We start from the raw sequence: 24950 nt of genomic DNA on the forward strand, positions 1-24950 counted from the left end.
TGGGACGGATCGTGATGAGATCGCGGAACGGGCTGCGATTTGAATCGCGAAGATGTTCCACTACATCAACCGCGTTATATACGCTTCCGCTTAGCGATCTACAAAGGTATGTAGATTCACTCTCCCCTCTCGTAGATGATCATCACCATGGATAGGTATTGCGTGTGCGTAGGAAATTTTTTGTTTCCCGTGCAACGTTCCCCAACAGTGGCATCATGAGCTAGGTTCATGCGTAGATGATATCTCGAGTAGAACACAAAAGAGTTTGTGGGCGTTGATGTTCAATTTGCTGCCCTCCTTAGTCGTTTCTTGATTCGGCGGTATTGTTGGATCGAAGCGGCCCGGACTAACTTTACTCGTACGCTTATGAGAGACCGGTTTCATCGACAGACATGCAACTTGTTGCATAAACATGACTGGCGGGTGTCTATTTCTTCAACTTTAGTTGAATCGGATTTGACCGAGGCGGTCCTTGGAGAAGGTTAAATAGAAATTTGCATATCACCGTTGTGGCTTTGCGTACGTAAGATGCGATCATACTAGATACCCATAGCAGCCGCGTAAAACACGCAACAACAAATTAGAGGACGTCTAACTTGTTTTTGCTGGGTATGCATGTGATGTGATATGGCCAAAGACATGATATGATATATTGGATGTATGAGATGATCATGTTGTAATAGTTAAATATCGACTTGCACGTCGATGCTACGACAACCGGCAGGAGCCATAGGGTTGTCTTTAAACTAACGTTTGTCATGATTGTCGTCTCAGGCAAACATACTCGTCTTCCCTTTCAGACATCTCTCATATTGCATCGTATATGTTTGAGTTAATTCATAATGATGTGTGGACCTCTCCTGTCGCAAGTAATACGGGCTACTCCTACTATACTGTCATTCTGAACGACTTTTCGCATTATGTGTGTACTTTCCCGTTGTGGCGCAAGTCCGATGCTATCATCAATCTTGCCGCCTTTTATTCCTATGTCTACGCAGTTTGGGCGTCCCATTCTTGTGTTCCAAACAAACAACAAGAAGGAGTTTGACAACCTAGATGTTCGTACTCTCCTCACCACACACGACACGATATTTCGTCTTACCTGCCCCTACACTTAACGACTACGTCTGTGCGCTTCTCTTTCATGCCAATGTGCCTCCGTGCTTCTGTCCTGACGTGCTTGCCACCGCATCACTTCTCCCTAACATTCGGCCTTGTCGCACTCATGGAAACTTTGTACCTCACCATCTTCTCTTTGGTTCACTACTCTCTTAAGATGAGCTTCACATCTTCGACTATGTATGCTACCATAGCATCGCCGCTACCACACGTCATAAGCTTGCACTGTGTTCTGTTGCTTGCATCTTCCTTGGCTATCCACCCAACACCAAAGGATACCGTTGTTATGATCCCTTCTCCCACCGCATCTTCACCTCGCGGTACGTTTACTTTTATGAGAAGGTGTTTCCATTTCAGCATGCACCCATCGTCGCATCGCCGCCGGCCACCGGCAGCCCCTCGGCAACCCCTTCTGGTGGATGGTCTCGGCTGGCTCTTGGTCCACCGCTAGGGTTTGGTGGTGCTCGGGCCATGGGACGGACCGTAGGCCTTGCCTCCGACCATGCTTCCTCGACAACCGTGGGGTCGAACTCGAGGTCGGCCGACCCGACGCTCTCGGAGGCTCCCGCGCCTTCCTCTTCGGCCACCCCTGCCATCACTGCGTCTCCCGCCCCTTCCCCGACCTCGGGTGCGGCCTCGCACGCACACGACACCTCGCCTCCTAGTGCGATCGGAGCCGCTGCTGCCTCGCCCTCCTCCACCAAGGTCGGCTCGTCTCCTTCACCGGCTACGGTACCGGTGTCGGCGCCTCGTCCCATGACACGGGCTCGGGCCGACATCCATCGCCCAAGCCCGTTGTACTCTAGCGACGAGTATCGCCTTGCCGCGTCCACCCGTGAGCTTTCACCGCTCCGTGCCTCTTGCGGGCAGCCCTCTGTGATCCTCACTGGCACGCCGCGATGCAGGACGAGTTTGATGCTCTTCAACGGAACCATACTTGGCATTGGTTCCCCGGCCTCCTCACGCCAACGTCATCACCGGCAAGTGGGTCTTTCGCCACAGGACTCAGTCGGACAACACTCTTGAGCGCTACAAGGATCGTTGGGTAGTCTGCGGTTTTCGTCGGCGCGTTGGACTTGATTTCACCAAGACATTCGCACCGGTTGTCAAACCGGGCACGATCTGCACCGTTCTCCGGCTAGCGGTCTCTCATGGCTGGCCTGTTCATCAGATGGGTGTCTCCAACGCCTTTCTTCATAGACACCTTGCTGAGCAGGTCTACTGTGAGAAACCCACTGGTTTCGTCGATGCCACTCATCCTGGTCATGTGTGCTTGTTGTCTCAGTCTCACTGCAGACTTAAGCAAGCTCCACGTGCTTGGTACCAGCATATGGACGGCTTTCTACAAGCACTGGGCTTTTGTGTTACTTGCTCGGATGCCTTATTGTTTGTTCTTCATCATGGCAACACGACTGCCTACTTGGTGCTCTACGTCGACGACATCATCCTGGCGGCCTCCTCCACGGCCCTTCTTCAAGAGATTACTCTATGGCTGTGTAACGAGTCCTCGGAGCTCTTCATTACTTCCTTGGTACTGAGGTCGTCCGGGGACCTGACGGCTTCTTTCTTCATCAACAGAAGTACGCGCATTGTAGAGACTTAGGTTTGGGATGTGCAACTCATAATATTGATTGGGTGCACCTGTCATGAAGAAATAAATTGCGAGCGGTCAATACTGTTACGAGCACGATATTTTACCACACAAACTTAGGTTTGGAATAATCAATCGTCATCTTATCGCTACTAATATTGACACAAAGGCCAAGGTTTCTGCTCAACCCAAACCTATGTCTCTACAGATGCAACCTGGGAGTGCTTGTCCAAACAAAAATAAAGGATAGCTAAATGCGGGTCGTGGGAAGGATCTTCGAGTGAACTCTAAGAGCATCTACTGTCAGACCCCTTAAATGACCCCTCATACGCCCGCGGACGCGTCCGGTTAGTGCTCGGACATGAGAGAGAAGGAAAAAAGTGACCCAACCGGACCCCTCATGTCATCCCTATACGTCCGGGCTGTTCGCGAACCCTCATATCCATTTCAAATATGAGGAGGATTTGAGCACGGGCACGCCCGATCAGTCCGCCACATAGGACGTGACCCCATTCAGGACCACCTTTATCTTTTCTTTCTCTTTCTTCCTCTCCACCAATCACGTGCAAATGACCGGACATATGAGGAAGAAAATGAGGAATGTGGCTGCACGAACGGACAAATAGGGGACCCGCCCGGTCACTGACCGGACGCGTTTGCACGCGTTTGAGGGGTCAGATTTGCATGTTCCGGCTGTAGATGCTCTAAGGGCATTGCCGGTATAGTGCAAATAGGCACGATCTTCATGTAGAGATATCACACAGGAACAACCGAGGGATTTTTGGTTTTCAGAAAAAGTTTGGGATTAGTTTAGTGGACTGAGCCCATTTCATTGGCCCACCATAGCAAGGGCCTTTACGCCCGACAACAAAGAGACTGATTAGTTTACTCGACTATGCCCATTTCATTGGCCCACCATAGAAAGGGCCTTTACGGTCGATAACTAATTGTATATATTCCAAGCGGAGGATTTGTTGTGGGAGCTCCTATGTGCCGCATTCAGCGGCACAAGACCGAGGCTTCTCATAGGACAGCCCCGACTGGGCAGGCCCATGAATGTTGTGTGCGTTGGCAAAAATCAGCACCTATAAGGGTTGTAAAAATTCAGAGAAAACGCGTAGCTTCAACTCAGATTCAAAGTGAGGATCAAACTATTGCTGAGAGGGATAGCTAGCCAGTGCAACTACTTCATGCTCATGGTGAAAAGGCAACGTGAATACATTAGAACAAGCTACATAGACAGATTATATTACTTTTGAAGTTCTTTTGTGAACATTTTTTGGAAAAACAAGAACAAAAGTGAAAATGTGAATGTTTGTTCAAAACTATGAAAAATGAAATTCACCCCGAACATTTTTTTATTGTCGAACTAATTTTGAAAATGTGAACACTTTCTAAAATTTGTGTACAAATTCCGCAAACTCGAACATTGTTTGAAGTTCATGGGCATTTTATTTAATTTCTCGATAATATATAAAATGCAAACATGTTTTGAAACTTGAGCATTTTCATCATGTGTGAACATTTTTTTAGAGGGGAACAATTTTTTGAAATCCTTTAACTTTTTAGTTCGTGAAAAAAAATGCTAACATACTTTGACATTCTAGACTTTTCAAATAATTGAACATTTTTTGAAAATAAGCAAACAAATTTTGCAGTTATTTTTGGAATATCTGAACAAAATTGTAAAGTTATGAACATTTTTCGAATTGTGATAAATTTTTGAAACCGCGAACATTTTTACAATTGTGAACAAATTTTGAAACATGAACAAATTTAAAATTCGTGAACAAAATTATAATTGTTTTCGAATTGTGAACAAAATTGGAACCATGAACCTTTTCCGATTGTGAACAAATTTAAAATTGGTGAAAAAAAATATAAAATTATGCACAATTTTCAAATTGTGAACATTTTCAAAACATTTTCGAATTGTGAACATTTTTCGAATTGTGAACATTTTCAAAACATTTTCGAATTGTGAACAAATTTTGAAACATGAACAAATTTCAAATTCATGAACAAATTATCAAATTGTGAACATTTTTCGAATTATGAAATTTTATTGAAACCGAGAACATTTTCCGAATTGTGAACAACTTTAAAACACGAACAAATTTCTAATTATTTAACAAAATTACAGCATTTTTCGAATTGTTAACAAATTATGAAACATGAAAAAATTCATATTCGTGAACAAACTTGTGAACAACTTTTAAAACCATAAACAATTATTCAATTGTGAACCAATTTTGAAATTATGAACATTTTTCTAATTATGAACAATTTTAAATTTTATAAATTTTTTGAACAAATTCTGAAACTGTGAACACTTGTCAAAAAATAAACTTGACAAAAATAAAAGATATAAAAATAAAAATAAAAAAGAATACAAAAGAAGAGAAAAGAAAAAATAAACCTAAAAATAAAAAAAACAAATGGAAACGAAAAAACCGGTTTCAGAAAACCTCTAGAAATTTCGTAAAACCAGAAAAAAACCAGCAAGGTTCCCATAACTTGGAGCGTTGGAACGCTTAAACGGGGCAGGTCGTTGCGTCGCTGCTCGGTCGCTCGTCCCTACGAAGTGCCGGTAGTTTGACGCAAGGTGCGGAAAATAGCATTTTCTAAGTTATTGTGTAACGGAGATCCTATTCGATGCACTTTGCGTCAAGTTGTTGCTACATCGCATAGGCTAGCCACTAGTAAACGATGGTGCTGAGGGAATCCCGGTTTGGGAAACCTTCTAGACGGTTCCTGACTAGCCTTGGAAACCTTCTCGAAGGTTTCATAACCGATTTTCTTTTCCATTGTTATTTTTTCTTGGATCATCCGGTTTTAAAATTTACGTGCTTTCATTTATTTTATTTATTATTTTAATAACTATATTTTTTTATTTTTTGATTTTCTAAAGTCATAAAGTTGAAAAAATGATCAGTATTTGGAAACAAAATCGCATTTGAAAAAAGTTTCATAAATTTTAAGCAAATGTGCATGTTTTCCAAAATTGTCATTAATTTGAATAAATGCACATGTTTTCGAAAAATGTTCACAAAATTGAGAAATAAATTATATTTTGAAAATGTTCAAAAAGTGAAACAATGCCCGTGTTTTACAAATAATGTTCGGTAAAGCAAAAAACTTGTTTTGTTCAAGAATTATTAAAAATAGAAAATTCGAAACATGTTCGAAGTTTAAAAAAATCATGTTTCATAAAAAAAGGAATTTCGAAAATTGTTCTTAATTATTTTCTAACAATTGTCGCTATAGTGTCTAGGTCTTGTCCGCTACAGCAGCCGGTTCGATCCACTAGAATGCTTCCGTCCAGAAAGGGTGATCGGTTTTGGACATTTCTTATTTAGCCCTGCAGGCATCCGTTATAGGGCATTGCTGGGCCGGCCTATATACATCTTCTTGTTTTCTGTTTTAACGTTCAAAAAATGTACACCTGTAGGAGTTTGAACTCAGGAACTGCTGCAACGGCGACAATACAGTTAAGACTAGGCCATTGAATGACTAGTGCTTTATAACTTGTTTTTTTCTGTTTATTTGGATATTCAATCGCGAAAATCCATTTGTTTTCCAAGCCGGTTTTCCGCGGATTGCTGGTAATTTCTAGGGCCGTTATTTTGGGTTTTCTTTTTCCCTTTTTCAATGTGCGTTCTTTTTTTTTCATCGAATTTGTTCTTTTATTGTATTTTGAAATGAAGATTTTTTTTCAATTTTTTGAACTTTTTCATATATGATGAACTGTTTTCGTATTCGTTGAATGTTTTTCAAATTTTATGATTTTTTTCCAAATTCGCTGAATTTTGTAACAAAATTGGTAAACTTTTTTAAAAATCGGTGACCTTTTGTCAGGTTTTATGAACTCTTTTCGAATTTGATGAAATCTTTTTCAAATTCGATGAACTGTTTTCCAAATTCGATGAATTTTCCCAAAATTGGTGAACTTTTTCGGATTCGGTGAACTCTTTTGAAAATTGATGACTTTTTTCCAAAATCGGTGAACTTTTTTCAAATTCGATATTTTTGGTGTTGAAATAGTTCAAAATCGATGAACCTTTTAAAAATCGGTGATTATTGTCAAATTAGATGATTTTTTTTAAATTTCAATGAACTTCTTCAAAATTTGTGAACCTTTTTGAACTCTCAACTTTTCATGATTTTTTGTTTATTTTTTCTTTATTAAAAGTCTACGGTTGAAGCTGGTCAACCACAACCTTTGAAAGTGCGCTCGAGCGAGCAACTACGACGGACGAGTCGAGCGCTCTGAGCGCCACACTCGTCTAAGTGGGCCGGCCCAAAACCAAGCTACTCCAAGGGCCGATTTCTGGATCGGGCGCCTACAACGTCGATTAGGGGCTCCCTCGGTTTTGTTTATTATAGTGCATGGTATCCCGCTCATCATGTGTGACAATGAGCCACACTCCAGTCGAGCGGCCGCCTATGTATTTCCCTGCCAATATGTTGGAAATATGCCCTAGAGTCAAGAATAAAATAGTTATTATTATATTTCATATTTCAAGATAATCGTTTATTATCCATGCTATAATTGTATAGAATGGAAACATAAATGCATGTGTGAATATATAGACAAAACAATGTCCCTAGTGAGCCTCTAGTTGACTAGCTCGTTGATCAAGGATGGTTAAGGTTTCCAAGCCATAGACAAGTGTTGTCACTTGATGACGGGATCACATCATTAGGAGAATGATGTGATGGACAAGACCTAAACTATAAACGTAGCATATGATCGTGTCATTTTGTTGTTATTGTTTTCTGCATGTCAAGTATACATTCTTATGACCATGAGATCATGTAACTCACTCACACCGGAGGAATGCCTTGTGTGTATCAAACGTCACAACATTACTCGGTGACTATAAAGGTGCTCTATAGGTATCTCCAAAGATGTCGTTGAGTTAGCATGGATCAAGACTGGGATTTGTCACCCCGTGTGACGGACAGATATCTGGGGGCCCACTCGGTAAGACAACATCACGAACAAGCCTTGCAAGCAATGTGACTAAAGAGTTAGCCATGGGATCTTGTATTACGGAACGAGTAAAGAGACTTGCCGGTAACGAGATTGAAATAGGTATGTCGATACCGACGATCGAATCTCGGGCAAGTAACATACAGAAGGACAAAGGGAATGATATACGGGATTGTGTGAATCCTTGACATAGGGGTTCAACCGATAAGATCTTCATAGAATATGTAGGATCCAATATGGATGTCCAGGTCTCGCTATTGGATATTGACCGGAGAATGTCTCGGTCATGTCTGCATAGTTCTCGAACCCTCACAGTCTGCACACTCAAGGACCGGTGACGTTTTCGGTATAGTTGAATTATTGATGTTGGTAACCGAATGTTGTTCGGAGTCCCGGATGAGATGCCGGGCATCATGAGGGTCTCCGGAATGGTCCAAAAACGAAGATTGACATATAGGATTGTTGCATTTGGTTTCCAGAAAGATTTCGGGATTTACCGGTAAAGTACCGGGAGTGACGAATGGGTTCCGGGGTTTTACCGGGAGGGGCCACCCACCCGGGAAAGGACCTAATAGGCCCATGGGTGGTACACCAGCCCTTAGTGGGATGGTGAGGCCAGCTCAATAAGCCTATTTCGTCCAAAGCAATAGTAAGAAGGAAAAAAGAAAAAAGAAGAAGGAAGGAGGTGGACAAGATGGGAAGGAGTCCTTCCACCAAACTGAATTGGAGGAGGACTCCTCCCTCTTCGCTCGGCCGACTCCTCCTACTTGGAGTAGGAGGCAAGCCACCCTCCCTCTTGTTCCTCCTATATATAGTGGAGGTTTGAGAGACTTTTTGCACCCAAGCCTTTGTGCAGCCCTCTCTCCCTCCACTACTTCGTGACACCCCATAGCTAGTTAGGTACGACACGACGAAGCCCTGCCGGAGTAGCTCCACCATCATCATTGCCACGCCCTCGTGCTGTCAGAGAATCCAGCTACCTCTTCGTCTCTCTTGCTGGATCAAGAAGGCGGAGATCGTCATCGAGCTGTATGTGTGCTGAACGCAGAGGTGCCATCCGTTCGACGCTAGATCAGGACGGATCGTCGGACGACGGCGAATTGGATCGCGAAGACGTTCCACTACATCAACCGCTTTTCTTAATGCTTCTCGCTTAGCGATCTGCAAGGTTATGTGGATCCGATGTCCCTCTCGTAGATGATCATCACCATGATCGGTCTTTGTGTGCGTAGGAAATTTTTTGTTTCCCATGCAACGTTCCCTAATAGTAGTATCAAATCTAGGTTCATGTGTAGATGATATCTCGAGTAGAACACAAAAGAGTTTGTGGGCGTTGATGTTCAATTTTCTTCCCTCTTAGTCCTTTCTTGATTCAGCGGCATTGTTGGATTGAAGCAGCCCAGACCAACTTTACTCGTACGCTTACGAGAGACCAGTTTCATCGACTCACATGCAACTTGTTGCATAAAGATGACTGGTGGGTGTTTGTTTCTTCAACTTTAGTTGAATCGGATTTGACCGAGGCGGTCCTTGGAGAAGCTTAAATAGCAATTTGCATATCACCATTGTGTCTTTGCGTAAGTATGATGCGATCATACTAGATACACATAGCAGCCACGTAAAACACGCAACAACAAATTAGAGGACATCTAACTTGTTTTTGTAGGGTATGCTTGTGATGTTATATGGCCAATGACATGATATGATAAATTTGATGTATGAGATGATCATGTTGAAATAGTTAAATATCGACTTGCACGTCGATGCTACGACGACCGGCAGGAGCCATAGGGTTGTCTTTAAATTTATTTTTCGCTTGCAGATGCTCTTGCTATATCGCTTGGCAGTAGCTTTAGTAGTAACAACATACATAGCGCGACAACCTCGATGGAAGCACAATGATGGAGATCATGATGATGGAGATCATGGTGTGGCGCCCGTGACGATGGATATCATGTTGGAAATATGCCCTAGAGGCAATGATAAATAGTTATTATTATATTTCCTGTTTAAAGATAATCGTTTATTGTCCATGCTATAATTGTATTGAATGAAAACATTGATACATGTGTGGATAAATAGACACAACAATGTCCCTGCCTCTAGTTGGCTAGCCAGTTGATCAAGGATAGTCAAGGTTTTCTGACTATGTGCAAAGTGTTGTTGCTTGATGACTGGATCACATCATTGGGAGAATCATGTGATGGACTAGACCCAAACTATGAACGTAGCATATTGATCGTGTCATTTTATTGCTATTGTTTTCTGCGTGTCAAGTAATTGTTCCTATCACCATGAGATCATATAACCCACTGGCACTGGAGGGATGCCTTTTATGTATCAAACGTCACAACGTAACTGGGTGACTATAAAGGTGCTCTCAGGTATCTCCGAAGGTGTCCGTTGGGTTAGTATGGATCAAGACTGGGATTTGTCACTCCGTGTAACAGAGAGGTATCTCGGGGCCCACTCGGTAATACAACATCACACACAAGCCTTGCAAGCAATATGACTAAGTGTAAGTCACGGGATCTTGTATTACGGAACGAGAAAAGAGACTTGCCGGTAACGAGATTGAAATAGGTATACGGATACCGACGATCGAATCTTGGGCAAGTAACATACCGAAGGACAAAGGGAATGACATACGGGATTGCGTGAATCCTTGACACTGAGGTTCAACCGATAAGTTATTCGGAGAATATGTAGGATCCAATATGGGCATCCAGGTCCCTCTATTGGATATTGACCGAGGAGTACCTCTGGACATGTGTGCATAGTTCTCGAACCCGCAGGGTCTGCACACTTAAGGTTCAGCGATGTTGTAGTATAGTTGAGTTATATGTGTGGTTACCGAATGTTGTCTGGAGTCCCAGATGAGATCACGGACGTCGCGAGTGTTTCTGGAATGGTCCGGAGACGAAGATTGATATATAGGATGACCTCATTTGATTACCGGAAAGTTTTCTGGCATTACCGGGAATGTACCGGGAGTGACGAATAGGTTCCGGATGATTACCGGGGGGGCAGCCCACCTGGGGAAGCCCATAGGCCTTGGGGGTGCTGCACCAGCCCTTAGTGGGCTGGTGGTACAGACCAAGAGGACCTATGCACAGGAGATAAGAAAGCAAAGAAAAAAGAAAAAAAAGGAGGTGGGAAGGAAGGGAAGGACTCCACCTTCCAATCCTAGTTGGACTAGGATTGGAGGTGGACTTCTCCACCTCCCTTGGAAGGTGGACCCTTGGGGTCTTCGACCCCAAGGCAAGTCTCCCCACCCCTCCTCCTATATATAGTGAAGGTCTAGGGCTGATTTGAGACAACTTTGCCACGGCAGCCCGACCACAAAACATCACGGTTTTTCCTCTAGATCTTATTTCCGCGGAGCTCGGGCGGAGCCCTGCAGGAGTAGAACCTTCACCACCACCGGAGCGCCGTCACACTACCGGAGAACTCATCTAATTCTCCATATTGCTTGCTGGATCAAGAAGGCCGAGATCATCGTCGAGCTGTACGTGTGCTGAACGCGGAGGTGCCGTCCGTTCGGCACTAGATCGGAGCGAATCGTGGGATGGACCGCGGGACGGTTCGCGGGGCGGATCGAGGGACGTGAGGACGTTCCACTACATCAACCCCATTTCTTAACGCTTCCTGCTATGCAATCTACAAGGGTACGTAGATCCAAATCTCCTCTCGTAGATGGACATCACCATGATAAGTCTTCGTGCGCGTAGGAATTTTTTTGTTTCCCATGCGACGTTCCCCAACAGTGGCATCATGAGCTAGGTTCATGCGTAGATGTTATCTCGAGTAGAACACAAAGGGTTTTGTGGACGGTGATGTTCGATTTGCTGCCCTCCTTAGTCTTTTCTCGATTCAGCGGTATTGTTGGATTGAAGCGGCCCGGACCGACATTATTCGTACGCTTACGAAAGACTAGTTTCATCGCTTGACATGCAACCTCGTTTCATAAAGATGACTCGCGGGTATCTGTTTCTTCAACTTTAGTTGAATTGGTTTTGACCGAGGTGGTCCTTGGAGAGGTTAAATAGCAATTTGCACATCTCCATTGTGGCTTTTGCGTAAGTAAGATGTGATCTACTAGATACCCATAGCAACCACGTAAAACATGCAACAACAATTAGAGGACGTCTAACTTGTTTTTGCAGGGTATGCTTGTGATATGATATGGCCAAAGACGTGATATGATATATTGAATGTATGAGATGATCATGTTGTAATAGTTAATATCGACTTGCACTCGATGGTACGGCAACCGGCAGGAGCCATAGGGTTGTCTTTTAAACTAACGTTTGTGCTTGCAGATGCGTTTACTATATTGCTAGGATGTAGCTTTAGTAGTAATAGCATGACTAGCACGACAAACCCGATGGCGACACGTTGATGGAGATCATGGTGTGGTGCCAATGACAAGAAGATCGTGCCAGTGCTTTGGTGATGGAGATCAAGAAGCACATGATGATGGCCATATCATGTCACTTATGAATTGCATGTGATGTTAATCCTTTTATGCACCTTATTTTGCTTAGAACGACGGTAGCATTATGAGGTGATCTCTCACTAAAATTTCAAGACGAAATTGTGTTCTCCCCGACTGTGCACCGTTGCTACAGTTCGTCGTTTCGAGACACCGCGTGATGATCGGGTGTGATAGACTCAACGTTAACATACAACGGGTGCAAAGCAGTTGCACACGCGGAACACTCGGGTTAAGCTTGACGAGCCTAGCATGTACAAACATGGCCTCGGAACACATGAGACCGAAAGGTCGATCATGAATCATATAGTTGATATGATTAGCATAGGGATGCTTACCACTGAAACTATCCTCAACTCACGTGATGATCGGACTTGAGCTAGTGGAATTGGATCATGAACCACTCAAATGACTAGAGAGATGTACTTTTTGAGTGGGAGTTTAGCAAGTAATTTGATTAGTTAAACTCTAATTATCTTGAACATAGTCTAAGTCCATTTTGAAAATATTTGTGTTGCAGATCAATGGCTCCCGCGACAGTCACCCTAAATTTTAATACGTTCCTAGAGAAAGCTAAGTTGAAATATGATGGAAGTAACTTTGTAGACTGAGCTTGTAATCTTAAGTTGCTCCTGCAAGTTGGGAAGAAGGATTATGTCCTTAATGCTGCGCTAGGAGATGAACCACCCGCCGCGACTGACCAAGATGTTAAGAACGCTTGGTTAACACGCAAGGAGGACTACTCAGTAGTTCAATGTGCAGTCTTGTATGGCTTAGAGCCGGGACTTCAACGTCGCTTTGAGCGTCATGGAGCATATGAGATGTTCCAGGAGTTGAAGTTTATCTTTCAGAAGAACGCCCGGATCGAGAGGTATGAGACCTCCCATAAATTCTATGCTTGCAAGATGGAGGAGAATTCGTGTGTCAGTGAACATGTGCTCAAAATGTCTGGGTACTCAAACTGTCTAGCTGAGGTGGGGATTGAACTCCCGCAAGAGGCTATCACTGACAGAATTCTTCAATCACTGCCACCAAGCTATAAAGGCTTTGTGTTGAACTATAACATGCAAGGGATGAACAAGTCACCCGGTGAGTTATTCGCGATGCTGAAAGTCGCAGAGTCAGAACTCCGTAAAGAGCATCAAGTGTTGATGGTGAATAAGACCTCTAGTTTCAAGATAAACGGCAAAGGAAAGAAGGGTAATTCAAAGAAGAGCGGCAAGCGTGTTGCCAATCCTACGAAGAAACCCAAAGCTGGACCTAAGCCTGAAACGGAGTGCTATTATTGCAAGGGTATGGGTCATTGGAAGCGCAACTGCCCCAAGTATCTGGCTGATAAGAAGGCGACCAAGGAAAAATCAGGTATATTCGATATACATGTTATTGATGTGTACTTAACCAGCTCTCGTAGTAGTGCTTGGGTATTCGATACCGGTTCTATTGCTCATATTTGCAACTAGAAACACGAACTGCGCAATAAGCGAAGGCTAGCGAAGGATGAAGTGACGATGGGCTGGGAAATGGTTCCAAGGTTGATGGAATCTCCGTCGGCACAGTTTCACTTCAGTTACCATCAAGATTAGTTATGAACTTAAATAAATGTTATTTAGTGCCTGCGTTAAGCATGAACATTATATCTGGATCTTGTTTATTGCGAGACGGTTACTCGTTTAAGTCAGGGAATAATGGTTGTTCTATTTCTATGAGTAATATCTTTTATGGTCATGCACCCAATGTGAGAGGATTGTTCATATTGAATCTTGATTGTGATAATACACATATACATAACTTTGAGACCAAAAGAGTTAGAGTTAACAATGATAGCGCCATGTTTTTCTGGCACTGCCGCTTAGGTCATATTGGTGTAAAGCGCATGAAGAAACTCCATACCGATGGACTTTTGGAGTCACCTGACTTTGATTCACTTGACATGTGCGAACCATGCCTCATGGGCAAGATGACTAAAACTCCGTTCTCCGGAACAATGGAGCGTGCAAGTGACTTGATGGAAATCATACATACCGATGTGTGTGGTCCGATGAGGGTGGAGGCACGCGGCGGATATCATTATTTTCTCACCTTCACTGACGATTTGAGTAGATATGGTTATGTCTACTTGATGAAGCACAAGTCTGAGACGTTTGAAAAGTTCAAACAATTTCAGAGTGAAGTCGAAAATCATCATAACAAGAAGATCAAGTTCCTACGGTCTCATCGTGGGGGTGAGTATCTAAGTTTCGAGTTTGGTACTCACCTAAGATAATGTGGAATTGTTTCACAGTTGACACCGCGTGGAACACCACAATGTAATGGTGTGTACGAACGTCATAATCGTACTTTATTGGAGATGGTGCGATCTATGATGTCTCTTACGATTTGCCGTTATCATTTTGGGGTTATGCATTAGAAACAACTGCATTCACTTTAAATAGGGCATCATCAAAATCCATTGAGACGACACCATACGAACTGTAGTATGGCAAAAGACCAAAGTTGTCGTTTCTTAAAGTTTGGGGATGTGATGCTTATGTCAAAAAGCTTCAGCCTGAAAAGCTGGAACCCAAAGCAGAAAAGTGCGTCTTCATAGGTTACCCAAAGGAGACAGTTGGGTATACCTTCTATCTCAAGTCCGAGGGCAAAGTGTTTGTTGCTAAAAACGGAGCTTTTCTTGAGAAGGAGTTTCTCTCGAAAGAATTGAGTGGGAGGAAGGTAGAACTTGATGAGGTTGTCGAACCTCTAATTCCTCTTGATGGTGGCGCAGGGCAAGGGGAAACCCCTGTTGCTGCGGTACCGGTTGAGGAACAAGTTGATGATGATGATCATGAAACTTCGGATCAAGTTACTATCGGACCTCGCAGGTCGACAAGATCACGTACTGCTCCCAAGTGGTACGGTAATCCTGTCTTGACAATTATGTTGTTGCACAACAATGAACCTGCGAATTATGAAGAAGCAATGGTGGGGCCGGATTCCAAAAAATGGCTGGAGGCCATGAAGTCCGAGGTAGGATCCATGTACGAGAACAAAGTATGGACTTTAGAAGTACTACGTGAAGGCCGCAAGGCTATTCAGAACAAATGGATCTATAAGAACAAGACAGATGCAGATTGTAATGTGACCGTTTATAAAGCTCGACTTGTGGCAAAGGGTTTTTATAAGTTCAAGGAATTGACTACGATGAGACTTTCTCACCGGTAGCGATGCTTAAGTCTGTCCGAATCATGTAAGCAATAGCTGCCTTTTACGATTATGAAATATGGCAGATGGATGTCAAAACGGCGTTCCTTAACGGTTTTCTTAAGGAAGAGTTGTATATGATGCAACCCGAAGGTTTTGTCGATCCTAAGAATGCTAACAAAGTATGCAAGCTCCAGCGATCCATTTATGGACTGGTGCAAGCATCTCGGAGTTGGAATAAGTGCTTTGATGAGGTGATCAAAGCATTTGGGTTTATGCAAGTGGTTGGAGAATCTTGTATTTAGAAGAAAGTGAGTGGGAGCTCTATGGCATTTCTAATATTATATGTGGACAACATATTATTGATTGGAAACAACGTGGAGCTTTTGGAGAGCATAAAAGGTTACTTGATTAAAAGTTTCTCTACGAAGGACCTAGGAGAAGCTGCTTACATTCTAGGCATTAAGATCTATAGGGATAGATCGAAACGCCTGATAGGACTTTCACAAAGCACATACCTTGATAAAGTTTTGAAGAAGTTCAAAATGGATCAGTTCAAGAAAGGGTTCTTGCCAGTGTTAGAAGGTATAAAATTGAGTAAGACTCAGTGCCCAACAACTGAGGAAGATAGAAAGACAATGAGTTCCGTCCCCTACGCTTCAGCCGTTGGTTCTATCATGTATGCAATGCCGTGCACTAGACCAGACGTCAGCTTGGCCATAAGTATGGCAGGCAGGTTTCAGAGTAATCCAGGAGTGGATCACTGGACGACGGTCAAGAATATTCTGAAGTACCTGAAAAGGACTAAGGAAATGTTTCTCGTGTATGGAGGTGACAAGGAGCTCGTCGTAAAAGGTTACGTCGACGCAGGCTTTGAACCGATCCGGATGACTCTAAGTCTCAAACCGGATAGGTATTTATTCTTAATGGGGGTGCGGTAAGCTGGTGCTGTTCCAAGCAGAGCGTCGTAGCAGATTCTACATGTGAAGCGGAGTACATGGCTGCCTCGGAGGCCGCTAAAGATGATGACTAGATGAAGCAGTTCATGATAGATCTTGGAGTTGTGCCAAGTGCATTGGATCCATTGACTCTGTTATGTGACAACACTAGTGCCATTGCCTTAGCATAGGAACCAATGTTTCACAAGAAGACCAGAAACATCAAACGACGCGTCAACCTCATCCGCGACTACGTCAAAGGAGAGGACGTGACTATTTGCAAAGTGCACGCGAAGCTGAATGTAGCAGACCCGCTGACTAAGCCTCTTCCACGGGCAAAACATGATCAACACCAGAACTGTATGGGTGTTCGATTTATTACAATGTAAAATCACATGGAGATGTGAGGACTAGATTATTGACTCTCGTGCAAGTGGGAGGCTGTTGGAAATATCCCCTAGAGGCAATGATAAATAGTTATTATTATATTTCCTGTTTAAAGATAATCGTTTATTGTCCATGCTATAATTGTACTGAATGAAAACATAGATACATGTGTGGATAAATAGACACAACAATGTCCCTAGCAAGCCTCTAGTTGGCTAGCCAGTTGATCAAGGATAGTCAAGGTTTTCTGACTATGTGCAAAGTGTTGTTGCTTGATGACTGGATCACATCATTGGGAGAATCATGTGATGGACTAGACCCAAACTATGAACGTAGCATATTGATCGTGTCATTTTATTGCTATTGTTTTCTGCGTGTCAAGTATTTGTTCCTATCACCATGAGATCATATAACCCACTGGCACCGGAGGGATGCCTTGTGTGTATCAAACGTCACAATGTAACTGGGTGACTATAAAGGTGCTCTACAGGTATCTCCGAAGGTGTCCGTTGGGTTAGTATGGATCAAGACTGGGATTTGTCACTCCGTGTGACGGAGAGGTATCTCGGGGCCCACTCGATAATACAACATCACACACAAGCCTTGCAAGCAATATGACTAAGTGTGAGTTACGGGATCTTGTATTACGGAACGAGAAAAGAGACTTGCCGGTAACGAGATTGAAATTGGTATACGGATACCGAGGATCGAATCTCGGGCAAGTAACATACCGAAGGACAAAGGGAATGACATACGGGATTGCCTGAATCCTTGACACTCATGTTCAACCGATAAGTTATTCGGAGAATATGTAGGATCCAATATGGGCATCCAGGTCCCGCTATTGGATATTGACCGAGGAGTACCTCGGGACATGTCTGCTTTGGTGATAGAGATCAAGAAGCACAAGTTCATGGCCATATCATGTCACTTTTGATTTGCATGTGATGTTAATCCTTTTATGCACCTTATTTTTCTTAGGATGATAGTAGCATTATAAGGTGATCCCTCACTAAAATTTCAAGATAAAATTGTGTTGCCCCCGACTGTGCACCGTTGCGATAGTTCGTCGTTTCGAGACACCACGTGATGATCGGGTGTAATAGACTCAACGTTCACATACAACGGGTGCAAAACAGTTGCACGTACGGAACCCTCGGGTTAAACTTGACAAGCCTAGCATGTACATAGATGGCCTCGGAACACAAAAGACCGAAAGGTCGAGCTTGAATCATATAGTTGATATGATCAACATGGAGATGTTCACCATTGAAACTAATCTCAACTCACGTGATGATCGGACTTGAGTTAGTGGATTTGGATCATGCCACACTCGAATGACTAGGGGGATGTCTATTTGAGTGGGAGTTTATAAGTAATATGATTAGCTAAACTCAATTGTCTTGAACATAGTCTAAGTAATCTTTGCAAAATTTTATGTTGTAGATCAATGGCTCACGCAGTAGCAACCCTGAATTTTAATACGTTCCTAGAGAAAGCTAAGCTGAAAGATGATGGAAGCAACTTTGTTGACTGGGCTCGTAATCTGAGGCTTATCCTCGCGACTGGCCAAAAGCAATATGTCGTTGATGCTGCGCTAGGTGATGCACCACCCGCTACGACGACCCAAGATGTTTTGAACGCTTGGCAGACCCTTAAGGATGACTACTCATTGGTTCAATGTGCAATTTTGTATGGCTTAGAACCGGGACTTCAAAGACGTTTTGAACGTCATGGAGCATATGAAATGTTCCACGAGTTGAAGTTTATCTTCTAAAAGAATGCCCGGATCGAGAGGTATGAGACCTCCGATAAGTTCTATGCTTGCAAAATGGAGAAGAACGGGTCTGTCAGTGAACACATACTCAGAATGTTTGGGTACTCTCACCGTCTAGATGAGCTGGGGATTGAACTCCCGCAAGAGGCTATCACTGATAGAGTTCTTCAATCACTGCCACCTAGCTATAAGAGCTTCGTGTTGAACTATAACATGCAAGGGATGAACAAGTCACTCGCCGAGCTGTTTGCGATGTTGAAAGTCGCAGAGTCAAAAATCTAGAAAGAGCATCAAGTGTCGATGGTCAATAAGACCACTAGTTTCAAGAAAAACGGCAAAGGAAAGAAGGGTAACTCCAAGAAGAGTGGAAAACCTGTTGCCCCTCCGACGAAGAAACCCAAGGCTGGACCTAAGCCGGAAACTGAGTGTTATTATTGGAAGGGAAACTAGTCACGGGAAGCGAAACTGCCCCAAGTATCTGGCCGATAAGAAGGCGGCCAACGCCAAACAAGGTATATTTGATATACATGTTATTGATGTGTACCTCACTAGCTCTTGTAGTAGTGCTTGGGTATTTGATACCGGTTCTGTTGCTCACATTTGCAACTCGAAACAAGAACTGCGGAATAAACGAAGGCTGGCGAAGGATGAAGTGACGTTGCACGTGGGAAATGGTTCCAAGGTTAATGTGATCGCCGTCGGCACGCTCTCACTTCAGTTATCATCGGGTTTAGTGATGAACTTAAATAATTGTTATTTAGTGCATGCGTTGAGCATGAACATTATATCTGGATCTTATTTATTACGAGATGGTTACTCATTTAAGTCAAAGAATAATGGTTGTTCTACTTATATGAGCAATATCTTTTATGGTAAGCACCCAATGTGAGGGGTTTGTTCATATTGAATCTCGATTTTGATGACACACATGTCCATAACATTGAGATCAAAAGATGTAGAGTTAATAATGATAGCATCACTTTCTTGTGGCACTGCCGCTTAGGTCATATTGGTGTAAAGAGCATGAAAAAACTCCAGGTTGATGGACTTTTGGAGTCACTTGATTTTGAATCACTTGACACATGCGAGCCATGTCTCGTAGACAATATGACTAAGACTCCGTTCTACGGAACAATGGAGCATGCAAGTGACTTGTTGGAAATCATACATACTGATTGTGTGCAGACCAATGAGCATAGAGGCACGCGACGGATATCATTATTTTCTCACCTTCGTTGATGATTTGAGTAGGTATGGTTATATCTACTTGATGACGCACAAGTCTGAAACGTTTGAAAAGTTCAAGCAATTTCAGAGTGAAGTTGAAAATCATCGTAAAAAGAAGATCAAGTTCCTACGATCTGATCGAGGAGGTGAATATCTGAGTTATGAGTTTAGTGCTCACTTAAGACAATGTGGAATTGTTTCACAGTTGACACCACGTGGAACACCACAGTGCAATGGTGTGTTCGAATGTCGCAATCGTACTCTATTAGATATGGTGCGTTCTATGATGTCTCTTACCGATTTACCGTTATCATTTTGGGGCTATGCATTGGAGACACTTCATTCACTTTAAATAGGGCACCATCAAAATCCGTTGAGACGACACCATATGAATTGTGGTATGGCAAGAAGCCAAAGTTGTCGTTTCTTAAAGTTTGGGGATGTGATGCTTATGTCAAAAAGCTTCAGCCTGAAAAGCTGGAACCCAAAGCGTAAAATTGTGTCTTCATAGGTTACCCAAAAGAGACAGTTGGGTATACCTTCTATCTCATATCCGAGGGCAAAGTGTTTGTCGCTAAGAACGGAGCTTTTCTTGAGAAAGAGTTTCTCTCGAAAGAATTGAGTGGGAGGAAGATAGAACTTGATGAGGTTGTGGAACCTCTACTTTAACAAGATGGCGGGCTGGGCAGAAAGAAATTTCTGTTGAGGCAACACGAGTTGAAGAGGAAGCTAATGATGGTGATCATGAAGCTTTAGATCAAGTTGCTATCGGTCCTCGCAGATTGACAAGAGCATGTATGTAACGACCAAACCTCGAAGGATTTGAGTCTCTGTGCTTTACCGTGCTAGTCCCTAGATCGACTCGCTAGCACACACAGTATAGATGAAAACCAGAATAGCAAGTGCATCATTTATAATAACGTATGATCCAGAATTTACAAAATATAACAATCTGCATAGCACTTAGCTAGCTTTATTCTAATAAACAACGGAAAAGTAGCAGAATAATAACGATGAGTCCCATCATAGCCCACTGGCGATGTTGAGTGAAGACTCGCGACCCTAACGGTACCTTACTCCTCGTCTGAATATCCTGCAACATGATACGTTGCAGCCATATAGGTCAATACTTGGAATGTATTGGCAAGTTACACAAGGAAAAAAAATATAACACACCTACATGTATATGCATAGTATAACAAAAGAAAGGCTGATGGTTATTTTGCAGAAAGCTGATTTTATCCTCATAGCTACCTAATAGTCAAGTTTTAATTTGTTTGCTACAATAACTCACATATGGTTGAATTGGCATCTCCAACTCCAACCTATTACCATTATTAAGTTTCCCACCAAGTTTTATTAAGTGTGTCATCTGTCAAGATCATCCAACAACTGTAATGGCCTAGCTGCTCAAAATTGTCCATAACCGGGGACACGGCTAATCATGATTAGTTTATACACTCTACAGAGGTTTGCACACTGTACCCACTAGACCCAACCCTAAGATTGGGTCGAAGTCTTTCAGAAGTAGTCACCTCCACCCAACGGCAAGCCGGTACACCTATTTATATCTACATCTGCTAGCTTTGCCCAGGCAAGGTTCCCACAACCTACTCAACTAAGCTAGAGCCCATATAGCTAGTGGTTGCGCACGGAAGCTACTAGTCACTAAGTCTGTCTGATCTTTTTGAACCTGGGCGGCATTCCACTTACATTCAGAGGGTAGAAACCATGATGTTCTTGAAACCACCCAGCAATACCATATCCGCCCAGAGGTGTATTATATCCTGAATTACTACTCAATTTATTTTGTAGTAATCCTCACATAAACTCAATGAATACAGAAACCAATCCCCGTCTACATAGCATAGCAAAATATATCTAACACGATCTTCAATGACGAGGGGATATAGCTCAATAGCATAGCAATAATAATATTCCTATACATGCATAACTTTCATAGGGTGGTATAATACTACATGCATAGGAAAATAATAGGTAAAGGATGATCAACATGTAACTTGCCTTGATTCTGATTCAGAAGGTCACACTCCTGACAATAGTTTGCGTCGCACTTCGCACAATCTACACGTTGCAAACAATCACACCAATCAATCACCACAATCACATAACACCAAATAAGATCATCGGCAATAAAACAACTTGTTAAAACCAAAGCATAAATAGCATGGCAGCAGGTATAAAATCATCTACATGCTGATACGATGTCGACGCAAAAAGAATTAACTAAACCGGATGAACGGTTTGCAAAATATGGCCTCCGGTAGGCTTAAAATAATCTGTTTTAACAAAAAAATAAATTTTCGTAAAACTGAAAACTACTGGTTCTAACATGTTCTACTCATCAATACGAGATCACAGGAAAAAGAATTTCCTGAATCGGAGTTACGAGTAAAAAGATAAACGCGTTTCAAAATTATACCGAGAATCTGATAGAGCTAAAATAGATTAAAAACAGATTGAATTTCGTCCTGAAGCTGTTCATCAGGGTCTGATGAATCCGCTCGTGCGTGCGTTCTCACCACGAACAGTGGGGAAAAACGGAACCGTCTCGGTGTGGCTCCTCCGATGGTGCTCCGGTGGCGGTCGAACGGACCCCGGTGACGGCGGTTCCGCAAACTCCGGCGAACACGGATGAACTCCGGTGATGCTCCGGTGGACGGGGCTCCGGTGGTGGTCGAAATTGAGGCCACAAGAAATTTAGGTTGTGGAGAGAACGAATCTGGAGAAAGAAAAACAAATCGGGACAAGGCTATGGCTCGTGGTAATATTTCCTAGCTATGGGAGTCCGTTCCTAGCTAGGTTGCTGGGTGTGCCGGGGCGATCGTGGCTGGGAGTCCTGGGGCAAAGGGGCTCGCTGGCCAGGGAAGGCAGGAGTGCTCGTGGCGTGGGACCTCGCTGGAGGCTGCGCTCGGTTCCTGCTAGCTCGGCCGGGCTGGCTGGCTTAGCTAGCTGGCTCGGCCCAGTTAGTTTTTTTTTAAAAAAGAAAAGAAATAATAAGTAAAACCATAAAAACAAAAACAAAAATAACTAAATAATATTTTTTTAAAGAATAACAAACAGAGAAAAAGAAAAGTATACGTATACAAAAATATATACATATATATATATAAAAAAATATATGCATATAGTAATATATATATATAAGTATATATAGATACATATATTAAAATTCTAGTATAGATATATATATATATACATATAAATATAAAAAAAATCCAACTAATAAATAATAAAGGAACCTAGTTCCACCTATTGCAAATATTTTGAAAATAGTTTTAATGCAATAGGCCACACAAATAGCATTTAAAAACTTAACTAAAAATAATTTCGGGCATTATAAAATTTGCGAAACCAAAACGATAACTCCAAATGACATTTTAAACATCACGAACTTTTTATTTCACACGGGAGAAGTCATATTATCTCCACTCCAATAAATTGCCCGAAGTTGCAAAATGAATAAAATTTTCAGAAGAACAAATAATGCATAAAAATATGAGATGCATATGAATGATCTATTAACATCCGAATTTAGGAAAATTGGGATGTTACAAACCTACCCCCCTTAGGATGAATCTCGCCCTCGAGATTCGGGTTGGCTAGCAAATAGGTGTGGGTGCTCCTGCTTGAGATCCTCCTCTCATTCCCAAGTAGCCTCTTCTTCGGTATGATGATCCCACTAAACTTTGCATAACCTGATTGTCTTGGTGCGAGTAACTCTCTCTGCCGTTTCCAGAATCTTAACAGGCTTCTCCTCATATGTCAAGTCGGTCTCCAACTGAATTGCTTCAAGTGGCACTGTATCTCTCAAAGGAACATCTGCCATCTCGGCATGACACTTCTTCAGCTGGGATACGTGAAACACATTATGAACTCCTGACAAAGCTTCTGGCAACTCCAGCTGATAAGCTACTTCTCCTCGACGCTCCAAGATCTTGTAAGGCCCCCCAAAGCGTGGTGCTAACTTACCTTTGATCCCAAACCTCTTAATTCCACGAAGTGGTGAAACTCTAAGGTATGCACGGTCTCCTACCTCATATGTCACCTCCTTACGCTTTGCATCTGCATAACTCTTCTGTCTGGACTGTGCTATCTTTAGCCTGTCACGAACCAACCTGACTTTCTCCTCAGCATCTCTAATCAAGTCCGGTCCAAAGAACTGACGCTCTCCAACCTCATCCCACATCAATGGCGTCCTACACTTCCTGCCATACAGAAACTCAAACGGTGCCATTTGCAGACTAGCCTGATAACTGTTATTATATGAGAACTCTGCATATGGTAAATTATCATCCCAACTGGACCCGTAGTCCAAAGCACAAGCTCTCAACATATCCTCCAATATCTGGTTCACCCTCTCAGTCTGCCCATCTGTCTGTGGATGGAATGCTGTACTGAACTCCAGTCTAGTACCCAATGATTCATGCAACTGACGCCAAAATTTAGAAGTGAACTGAGTACCTCTATCAGACACTACCTTCTTTGGAACTCCATGCAGACAGACAATTCTGGACATATAAATCTTAGCTAGCTTAGCACTGGTATAGGTAGTCTTTACCGGGATGAAGTGAGCGACTTTAGTCAAACGATCAACAACTACCCAAATAGAATCATAACCTGATCGAGTCCTGGGTAATCCAGTGATGAAATCCATACCAATCTGATCCCACTTCCAATCAGGTATAGGCAATGGTTGTAACAAACCTGCTGGTTTCTGATGTTCTGCTTTAACTCTCTGGCACACATCACATACTGCAATATACTCAGCAATTTCCCTCTTCAGGCTAGGCCACCAAAATCTCTCCCTCAAATCCAAATACATCTTAGTATTACCTGGGTGGATAGAATAAGGTGAATCATGCGCCTCCTGAAGAATCAATTTCCTTATATCTGCATCCCGAGGTACACAAATACGCTTCTCAAACCATATGGCTCCATGTTCATCCTCATGGAAATCTTTTGCCTTCCCTTTTTGCATATTCTCCTTTATCTCAGCAATATACTTATCATCCTGTTGAGCTTCTCTAATTCTGTCAAGCAAAGTAGGCCTTACCTCAAGTGTAGCCAAATAGCCTCTAGGGACCATATCCAATCTCAGATTTCTGAACTGCTCACATAACTCCGGTGGCAGATCCTCAATATTAATTGCATTAGCATGGCTCCTACGACTCAATGCATCAGCAACAACATTAGCCTTACCAGGATGATACTGCACATTC

This window comes from Hordeum vulgare, chromosome 3H, assembly GCF_904849725.1.
Source record: "Hordeum vulgare subsp. vulgare chromosome 3H, MorexV3_pseudomolecules_assembly, whole genome shotgun sequence".
Lineage (NCBI taxonomy): Eukaryota > Viridiplantae > Streptophyta > Magnoliopsida > Poales > Poaceae > Hordeum > Hordeum vulgare.